Source organism: Trichomycterus rosablanca, chromosome 1 (assembly GCF_030014385.1).
Source record: "Trichomycterus rosablanca isolate fTriRos1 chromosome 1, fTriRos1.hap1, whole genome shotgun sequence".
NCBI classification, from domain to species: Eukaryota; Metazoa; Chordata; class Actinopteri; order Siluriformes; family Trichomycteridae; genus Trichomycterus; species Trichomycterus rosablanca.
In genome coordinates, this window is record NC_085988.1 from 844,416 (window position 1) to 856,710 (window position 12,295).

Below are 12,295 nucleotides of genomic sequence, written 5' to 3' on the forward strand. Positions count from 1 at the left end.
CGCACACGCCACTTCTGATTGGCCAGCGCTCTGAGATCAGCCGGTCTGCCTATATGACGTCACATGGCTGGCTCCACCGTGTAGTTGTGGTGGCTCCTCAGCACCGTTAAACTCCACTTAGTTCAGAATAAAGGATGATTATATCTTATTTATTTATTATTCATCTTAATACACTTTATTTATCTAATTATGAATGATGTATTATGTTGTCCTGCTGTATTAACGTTCATACACTGTTATTAAACCATCACAAACCCAAATATTCTGTTAATGCATTCATTCATTCATCCATGTACCATATTATACACAAACAATACAATAATGTCAGTATATATCCCTCTGATTTATTATTATAACATTTAATATATAACCATTCCGATAGATAGATATTATAAATAAAGCTGCACTAACATGTTATATGTGTTAAATAGTGTTTAATATGAATATTAGAGCAGTTACACGTGTGTTAAGTGTGTATAATTCAGTAAATAATCATCACATGTGCATTTAAAGCTGCACTAACATGTTATATGTGTTAAATATGTGTTTAATATGAATATTAGAGGAGTTACACGTGTGTTAAGTGTGTATAATTCAGTAAATATTCATCACATGTGCATTTAAAGCTGCACTAACATGTTATATGTGTTAAATAGTGTTTAATATGAATATTAGAGGAGTTACAGGTGTGTTAAGTGTGTATAATTCAGTAAATAATCATCACATGTGCATTTAAAGCTGCACTAACATGTTATATGTGTTAAATAGTGTTTAATATGAATATTAGAGGAGTTACAGGTGTGTTAAGTGTGTATAATTCAGTAAATAATCATCACATGTGCATTTAAAGCTGCACTAACATGTTATATGTGTTTAATAGTGTTTAATATGAATATTAGAGGAGTTACAGGTGTGTTAAGTGTGTATAATTCAGTAAATAATCATCACATGTGCATTTAAAGCTGCACTAACATGTTATATGTGTTAAATAGTGTTTAATATGAATATTAGAGGAGTTACAGGTGTGTTAAGTGTGTATAATTCAGTAAATAATCATCACATGTGCATTTAAAGCTGCACTAACATGTTATATGTGTTAAATAGTGTTCAATATGAATATTAGAGGAGTTACACGTGTGTTAAGTGTGTATAATTCAGTAAATAATCACCACATGTGCATTTAAAGCTGCACTAACATGTTATATGTGTTAAATAGTGTTTAATATGAATATTAGAGGAGTTACAGGTGTGTTAAGTGTGTATAATTCAGTAAATAATCATCACATGTGCATTTAAAGCTGCACTAACATGTTATATGTGTTAAATAGTGTTTAATATGAATATTAGAGGAGTTACACGTGTGTTAAGTGTGTATAATTCAGTAAATAATCATCACATGTGCATTTAAAGCTGCACTAACATGTTATATGTGTTTAATAGTGTTTAATATGAATATTAGAGGAGTTACAGGTGTGTTAAGTGTGTATAATTCAGTAAATAATCATCACATGTGCATTTAAAGCTGCACTAACATGTTATATGTGTTAAATAGTGTTTAATATGAATATTAGAGGAGTTACACGTGTGTTAAGTGTGTATAATTCAGTAAATAATCACCACATGTGCATTTAAAGCTGCACTAACATGTTATATGTGTTAAATATGTGTTTAATATGAATATTAGAGGAGTTACACGTGTGTTAAGTGTGTATAATTCAGTAAATAATCACCACATGTGCATTTAAAGCTGCACTAACATGTTATATGTATTAAATAGTGTTTAATATGAATATTAGAGGAGTTACACGTGTGTTAAGTGTGTATAATTCAGTAAATAATCACCACATGTGCATTTAAAGCTGCAATAACATGTTATATGTATTAAATAGTGTTTAATATGAATATTAGAGGAGTTACACGTGTGTTAAGTGTGTATAATTCAGTAAATAATCACCACATGTGCATTTAAAGCTGCACTAACATGTTATATGTATTAAATAGTGTTTAATATGAATATTAGAAGAGTTACACGTGTGTTAAGTGTGTATAATTCAGTAAATCATCACCACATGTGCATTTAAAGCTGCACTAACATGTTATATGTGTTAAATATGTGTTTAATATGAATATTAGAGGAGTTACACGTGTGTTAAGTGTGTATAATTCAGTAAATAATCATCACATGTGCATTTAAAGCTGCACTAACATGTTATATGTGTTAAATATGTGTTTAATATGAATATTAGAGGAGTTACACGTGTGTTAAGTGTGTATAATTCAGTAAATAATCATCACATGTGCATTTAAAGCTGCACTAACATGTTATATGTGTTAAATAGTGTTTAATATGAATATTAGAAGAGTTACACGTGTGTTAAGTGTGTATAATTCAGTAAATAATCATCACATGTGCATTTAAAGCTGCACTAACATGTTATATGTGTTAAATAGTGTTTAATATGAATATTAGAGGTGTTACACGTGTGTTTAGTGTGTATAATTCAGTAAATAATCACCACATGTGCATTTAAAGCTGCACTAACATGTTATATGTGTTAAATATGTGTTTAATATGAATATTAGAGGAGTTACAGGTGTGTTAAGTGTGTATAATTCAGTAAATAATCACCACATGTGCATTTAAAGCTGCACTAACATGTTATATGTGTTAAATATGTGTTTAATATGAATATTAGAGGAGTTACAGGTGTGTTAAGTGTGTTTAATTAGTAAATAATCACCACATGTGCATTTAAAGCTGCACTAACATGTTATATGTGTTAAATATGTGTTTAATATGAATATTAGAGGAGTTACACGTGTGTTAAGTGTGTATAATTCAGTAAATAATCACCACATGTGCATTTAAAGCTGCACTAACATGTTATATGTATTAAATAGTGTTTAATATGAATATTAGAGGAGTTACACGTGTGTTAAGTGTGTATAATTCAGTAAATAATCACCACATGTGCATTTAAAGCTGCACTAACATGTTATATGTGTTAAATAGTGTTTCATATGAATATTAGAGGAGTTACACGTGTGTTAAGTGTGTATAATTCAGTAAATAATCACCACATGTGCATTTAAAGCTGCACTAACATGTTATATGTGTTAAATATGTGTTTAATATGAATATTAGAGGAGTTACAGGTGTGTTAAGTGTGTATAATTCAGTAAATAATCACCACATGTGCATTTAAAGCTGCACTAACATGTTATATGTGTTAAATATGTGTTTAATATGAATATTAGAGGAGTTACACGTGTGTTAAGTGTGTATAATTCAGTAAATAATCACCACATGTGCATTTAAAGCTGCACTAACATGTTATATGTATTAAATAGTGTTTAATATGAATATTAGAGGAGTTACACGTGTGTTAAGTGTGTATAATTCAGTAAATCATCACCACATGTGCATTTAAAGCTGCACTAACATGTTATATGTATTAAATAGTGTTTAATATGAATATTAGAAGAGTTACACGTGTGTTAAGTGTGTATAATTCAGTAAATCATCACCACATGTGCATTTAAAGCTGCACTAACATGTTATATGTGTTAAATATGTGTTTAATATGAATATTAGAGGAGTTACACGTGTGTTAAGTGTGTATAATTCAGTAAATAATCATCACATGTGCATTTAAAGCTGCACTAACATGTTATATGTGTTAAATAGTGTTTAATATGAATATTAGAAGAGTTACACGTGTGTTAAGTGTGTATAATTCAGTAAATAATCATCACATGTGCATTTAAAGCTGCACTAACATGTTATATGTATTAAATATGTGTTTAATATGAATATTAGAGGAGTTACACGTGTGTTAAGTGTGTATAATTCAGTAAATAATCATCACATGTGCATTTAAAGCTGCACTAACATGTTATATGTGTTAAATATGTGTTTAATATGAATATTAGAGGAGTTACACGTGTGTTAAGTGTGTATAATTCAGTAAATAATCATCACATGTGCATTTAAAGCTGCACTAACATGTTATATGTGTTAAATAGTGTTTAATATGAATATTAGAGGAGTTACAGGTGTGTTAAGTGTGTATAATTCAGTAAATAATCATCACATGTGCATTTAAAGCTGCACTAACATGTTATATGTATTAAATATGTGTTTAATATGAATATTAGAGGAGTTACACGTGTGTTAAGTGTGTATAATTCAGTAAATAATCATCACATGTGCATTTAAAGCTGCACTAACATGTTATATGTATTAAATAGTGTTTAATATGAATATTAGAGGAGTTACACGTGTGTTAAGTGTGTATAATTCAGTAAATAATCACCACATGTGCATTTAAAGCTGCACTAACATGTTATATGTGTTAAATAGTGTTTAATATGAATATTAGAAGAGTTACACGTGTGTTAAGTGTGTATAATTCAGTAAATAATCATCACATGTGCATGCATTTAAAGCTGCACTAACATGTTATATGTGTTAAATATGTGTTTAATATGAATATTAGAGGAGTTACACGTGTGTTAAGTGTGTATAATTCAGTAAATAATCACCACATGTGCATTTAAAGCTGCACTAACATGTTATATGTGTTAAATATGTGTTTAATATGAATATTAGAGGAGTTACACGTGTGTTTAGTGTGTATAATTCAGTAAATAATCATCACATGTGCATTTAAAGCTGCACTAACATGTTATATGTGTTAAATAGTGTTTAATATGAATATTAGAGGAGTTACACGTGTGTTAAGTGTGTATAATTCAGTAAATAATCACCACATGTGCATTTAAAGCTGCACTAACATGTTATATGTGTTAAATAGTGTTTAATATGAATATTAGAGGAGTTACACGTGTGTTAAGTGTGTATAATTCAGTAAATAATCACCACATGTGCATTTAAAGCTGCACTAACATGTTATATGTGTTAAATAGTGTTTAATATGAATATTAGAGGAGTTACACGTGTGTTAAGTGTGTATAATTCAGCAAATAATCACCACATGTGCATTTAAAGCTGCACTAACATGTTATATGTGTTAAATATGTGTTTAATATGAATATTAGAGGAGTTACACGTGTGTTAAGTGTGTATAATTCAGTAAATAATCATCACATGTGCATTTAAAGCTGCACTAACATGTTATATGTGTTAAATATGTGTTTAATATGAATATTAGAGGAGTTACACGTGTGTTAAGTGTGTATAATTCAGTAATTAATCACCACATGTGCATTTAAAGCTGCACTAACATGTTATATGTGTTAAATAGTGTTTAATATGAATATTAGAGGAGTTACACGTGTGTTAAGTGTGTATAATTCAGTAAATAATCATCACATGTGCATTTAAAGCTGCACTAACATGTTATATGTGTTAAATAGTGTTTAATATGAATATTAGAGGAGTTACACGTGTGTTAAGTGTGTATAATTCAGTAAATAATCACCACATGTGCATTTAAAGCTGCACTAACATGTTATATGTGTTAAATAGTGTTTAATATGAATATTAGAGGAGTTACACGTGTGTTAAGTGTGTATAATTCAGTAAATAATCATCACATGTGCATTTAAAGCTGCACTAACATGTTATATGTGTTAAATAGTGTTTAATATGAATATTAGAGGAGTTACACGTGTGTTAAGTGTGTATAATTCAGTAAATAATCATCACATGTGCATTTAAAGCTGCACTAACATGTTATATGTGTTAAATAGTGTTTAATATGAATATTAGAGGAGTTACACGTGTGTTAAGTGTGTATAATTCAGTAAATAATCATCACATGTGCATTTAAAGCTGCACTAACATGTTATATGTGTTAAATAGTGTTTAATATGAATATTAGAGGAGTTACACGTGTGTTAAGTGTGTATAATTCAGTAAATAATCATCACATGTGCATTTAAAGCTGCACTAACATGTTATATGTGTTAAATAGTGTTTAATATGAATATTAGAGGAGTTACACGTGTGTTAAGTGTGTATAATTCAGTAAATAATCATCACATGTGCATTTAAAGCTGCACTAACATGTTATATGTGTTAAATAGTGTTTAATATGAATATTAGAGGAGTTACACGTGTGTTAAGTGTGTATAATTCAGTAAATAATCACCACATGTGCATTTAAAGCTGCACTAACATGTTATATGTGTTAAATAGTGTTTAATATGAATATTAGAGGAGTTACACGTGTGTTAAGTGTGTATAATTCAGTAAATAATCATCACATGTGCATTTAAAGCTGCACTAACATATTATATGTGTTAAATAGTGTTTAATATGAATATTAGAGGAGTTACACGTGTGTTAAGTGTGTATAATTCAGTAAATCATCACCACATGTGCATTTAAAGCTGCACTAACATGTTATATGTGTTAAATAGTGTTTAATATGAATATTAGAGGAGTTACACGTGTGTTAAGTGTGTATAATTCAGTAAATAATCATCACATGTGCATTTAAAGCTGCACTAACATGTTATATGTGTTAAATAGTGTTTAATATGAATATTAGAGGAGTTACAGGTGTGTTAAGTGTGTATAATTCAGTAAATAATCACCACATGTGCATTTAAAGCTGCACTAACATGTTATATGTGTTAAATATGTGTTTAATATGAATATTAGAGGAGTTACACGTGTGTTAAGTGTGTATAATTCAGTAAATAATCACCACATGTGCATTTAAAGCTGCACTAACATGTTATATGTGTTAAATAGTGTTTAATATGAATATTAGAGGAGTTACACGTGTGTTAAGTGTGTATAATTCAGTAAATAATCATCACATGTGCATTTAAAGCTGCACTAACATGTTATATGTGTTAAATATGTGTTTAATATGAATATTAGAGGAGTTACACGTGTGTTAAGTGTGTATAATTCAGTAATTAATCACCACATGTGCATTTAAAGCTGCACTAACATGTTATATATGTTAAATAGTGTTTAATATGAATATTAGAGGAGTTACACGTGTGTTAAGTGTGTATAATTCAGTAAATAATCATCACATGTGCATTTAAAGCTGCACTAACATGTTATATGTGTTAAATAGTGTTTAATATGAATATTAGAGGAGTTACACGTGTGTTAAGTGTGTATAATTCAGTAAATAATCATCACATGTGCATTTAAAGCTGCACTAACATGTTATATGTGTTAAATATGTGTTTAATATGAATATTAGAGGAGTTACACGTGTGTTAAGTGTGTATAATTCAGTAAATAATCACCACATGTGCATTTAAAGCTGCACTAACATGTTATATGTGTTAAATAGTGTTTAATATGAATATTAGAAGAGTTACACGTGTGTTAAGTGTGTATAATTCAGTAAATCATCACCACATGTGCATTTAAAGCTGCACTAACATGTTATATGTATTAAATAGTGTTTAATATGAATATTAGAAGAGTTACACGTGTGTTAAGTGTGTATAATTCAGTAAATCATCACCACATGTGCATTTAAAGCTGCACTAACATGTTATATGTGTTAAATATGTGTTTAATATGAATATTAGAGGAGTTACACGTGTGTTAAGTGTGTATAATTCAGTAAATAATCACCACATGACATGTGCATTTAAAGCTGCACTAACATGTTATATGTGTTAAATAGTGTTTAATATGAATATTAGAGGAGTTACACGTGTGTTAAGTGTGTATAATTCAGTAAATAATCATTACATGTGCATTTAAAGCTGCACTAACATGTTATATGTGTTAAATAGTGTTTAATATGAATATTAGAGGAGTTACACGTGTGTTAAGTGTGTATAATTCAGTAAATAATCACCACATATGCATTTAAAGCTGCACTAACATGTTATATGTGTTAAATATGTGTTTAATATGAATATTAGAGGAGTTACACGTGTGTTTAGTGTGTATAATTCAGTAAATAATCACCACATGTGCATTTAAAGCTGCACTAACATGTTATATGTGTTAAATATGTGTTTAATATGAATATTAGAGGAGTTACACGTGTGTTTAGTGTGTATAATTCAGTAAATAATCACCACATGTGCATTTAAAGCTGCACTAACATGTTATATGTGTTAAATAGTGTTTAATATGAATATTAGAGGAGTTACACGTGTGTTTAGTGTGTATAATTCAGTAAATAATCACCACATGTGCATTTAAAGCTGCACTAACATGTTATATGTGTTAAATATGTGTTTAATATGAATATTAGAGGAGTTACAGGTGTGTTAAGTGTGTATAATTCAGTAAATAATCACCACATGTGCATTTAAAGCTGCACTAACATGTTATATGTATTAAATAGTGTTTAATATGAATATTAGAGGAGTTACACGTGTGTTAAGTGTGTATAATTCAGTAAATAATCACCACGTGCATTTAAAGCTGCACTAACATGTTATATGTATTAAATAGTGTTTAATATGAATATTAGAGGAGTTACACGTGTGTTAAGTGTGTATAATTCAGTAAATAATCATCACATGTGCATTTAAAGCTGCACTAACATGTTATATGTGTTAAATATGTGTTTAATATGAATATTAGAGGAGTTACACGTGTGTTTAGTGTGTATAATTCAGTAAATAATCACCACATGTGCATTTAAAGCTGCACTAACATGTTATATGTGTTAAATATGTGTTTAATATGAATATTAGAAGAGTTACACGTGTGTTAAGTGTGTATAATTCAGTAAATAATCATCACATGTGCATTTAAAGCTGCACTAACATGTTATATGTATTAAATAGTGTTTAATATGAATATTAGAGGAGTTACACGTGTGTTAAGTGTGTATAATTCAGTAAATAATCACCACATGTGCATTTAAAGCTGCACTAACATGTTATATGTGTTAAATATGTGTTTAATATGAATATTAGAGGAGTTACAGGTGTGTTAAGTGTGTATAATTCAGTAAATAATCATCACATGTGCATTTAAAGCTGCACTAACATGTTATATGTGTTAAATATGTGTTTAATATGAATATTAGAAGAGTTACACGTGTGTTAAGTGTGTATAATTCAGTAAATAATCATCACATGTGCATTTAAAGCTGCACTAACATGTTATATGTGTTAAATATGTGTTTAATATGAATATTAGAAGAGTTACACGTGTGTTAAGTGTGTATAATTCAGTAAATAATCATCACATGTGCATTTAAAGCTGCACTAACATGTTATATGTGTTAAATATGTGTTTAATATGAATATTAGAGGAGTTACACGTGTGTTAAGTGTGTATAATTCAGTAAATAATCACCACATGACATGTGCATTTAAAGCTGCACTAACATGTTATATGTGTTAAATAGTGTTTAATATGAATATTAGAGGAGTTACACGTGTGTTAAGTGTGTATAATTCAGTAAATAATCATTACATGTGCATTTAAAGCTGCACTAACATGTTATATGTGTTAAATAGTGTTTAATATGAATATTAGAGGAGTTACACGTGTGTTAAGTGTGTATAATTCAGTAAATAATCACCACATATGCATTTAAAGCTGCACTAACATGTTATATGTGTTAAATATGTGTTTAATATGAATATTAGAGGAGTTACACGTGTGTTTAGTGTGTATAATTCAGTAAATAATCACCACATGTGCATTTAAAGCTGCACTAACATGTTATATGTGTTAAATATGTGTTTAATATGAATATTAGAGGAGTTACACGTGTGTTTAGTGTGTATAATTCAGTAAATAATCACCACATGTGCATTTAAAGCTGCACTAACATGTTATATGTGTTAAATAGTGTTTAATATGAATATTAGAGGAGTTACACGTGTGTTTAGTGTGTATAATTCAGTAAATAATCACCACATGTGCATTTAAAGCTGCACTAACATGTTATATGTGTTAAATATGTGTTTAATATGAATATTAGAGGAGTTACAGGTGTGTTAAGTGTGTATAATTCAGTAAATAATCACCACATGTGCATTTAAAGCTGCACTAACATGTTATATGTATTAAATAGTGTTTAATATGAATATTAGAGGAGTTACACGTGTGTTAAGTGTGTATAATTCAGTAAATAATCACCACGTGCATTTAAAGCTGCACTAACATGTTATATGTATTAAATAGTGTTTAATATGAATATTAGAGGAGTTACACGTGTGTTAAGTGTGTATAATTCAGTAAATAATCATCACATGTGCATTTAAAGCTGCACTAACATGTTATATGTGTTAAATATGTGTTTAATATGAATATTAGAGGAGTTACACGTGTGTTTAGTGTGTATAATTCAGTAAATAATCACCACATGTGCATTTAAAGCTGCACTAACATGTTATATGTGTTAAATATGTGTTTAATATGAATATTAGAAGAGTTACACGTGTGTTAAGTGTGTATAATTCAGTAAATAATCATCACATGTGCATTTAAAGCTGCACTAACATGTTATATGTATTAAATAGTGTTTAATATGAATATTAGAGGAGTTACACGTGTGTTAAGTGTGTATAATTCAGTAAATAATCACCACATGTGCATTTAAAGCTGCACTAACATGTTATATGTGTTAAATATGTGTTTAATATGAATATTAGAGGAGTTACAGGTGTGTTAAGTGTGTATAATTCAGTAAATAATCATCACATGTGCATTTAAAGCTGCACTAACATGTTATATGTGTTAAATATGTGTTTAATATGAATATTAGAAGAGTTACACGTGTGTTAAGTGTGTATAATTCAGTAAATAATCATCACATGTGCATTTAAAGCTGCACTAACATGTTATATGTGTTAAATATGTGTTTAATATGAATATTAGAAGAGTTACACGTGTGTTAAGTGTGTATAATTCAGTAAATAATCATCACATGTGCATTTAAAGCTGCACTAACATGTTATATGTGTTAAATAGTGTTTAATATGAATATTAGAGGAGTTACACGTGTGTTAAGTGTGTATAATTCAGTAAATAATCACCACATGTGCATTTAAAGCTGCACTAACATGTTATATGTGTTAAATATGTGTTTAATATGAATATTAGAGGAGTTACACGTGTGTTAAGTGTGTATAATTCAGTAATTAATCACCACATGTGCATTTAAAGCTGCACTAACATGTTATATGTGTTAAATAGTGTTTAATATGAATATTAGAGGAGTTACACGTGTGTTAAGTGTGTATAATTCAGTAAATAATCACCACGTGCATTTAAAGCTGCACTAACATGTTATATGTGTTAAATAGTGTTTAATATGAATATTAGAGGAGTTACACGTGTGTTTAGTGTGTATAATTCAGTAAATAATCATCACATGTGCATTTAAAGCTGCACTAACATGTTATATGTGTTAAATAGTGTTTAATATGAATATTAGAGGAGTTACACGTGTGTTAAGTGTGTATAATTCAGTAAATAATCACCACATGTGCATTTAAAGCTGCACTAACATGTTATATGTGTTAAATATGTGTTTAATATGAATATTAGAGGAGTTACAGGTGTGTTAAGTGTGTATAATTCAGTAAATAATCACCACGTGCATTTAAAGCTGCACTAACATGTTATATGTGTTAAATAGTGTTTAATATGAATATTAGAGGAGTTACACGTGTGTTAAGTGTGTATAATTCAGTAAATAATCACCACATGTGCATTTAAAGCTGCACTAACATGTTATATGTATTAAATAGTGTTTAATATGAATATTAATGGAGTTACACGTGTGTTAAGTGTGTATAATTCAGTAAATAATCATCACATGTGCATTTAAAGCTGCACTAACATGTTATATGTGTTAAATATGTGTTTAATATGAATATTAGAGGAGTTACACGTGTGTTAAGTGTGTATAATTCAGTAAATAATCACCACATGTGCATTTAAAGCTGCACTAACATGTTATATGTGTTAAATATGTGTTTAATATGAATATTAGAGGAGTTACACGTGTGTTAAGTGTGTATAATTCAGTAAATAATCATCACATGTGCATTTAAAGCTGCACTAACATGTTATATGTGTTAAATATGTGTTTAATATGAATATTAGAGGAGTTACACGTGTGTTAAGTGTGTATAATTCAGTAAATAATCATCACATGTGCATTTAAAGCTGCACTAACATGTTATATGTGTTAAATATGTGTTTAATATGAATATTAGAGGAGTTACAGGTGTGTTAAGTGTGTATAATTCAGTAAATAATCATCACATGTGCATTTAAAGCTGCACTAACATGTTATATGTGTTAAATATGTGTTTAATATGAATATTAGAAGAGTTACACGTGTGTTAAGTGTGTATAATTCAG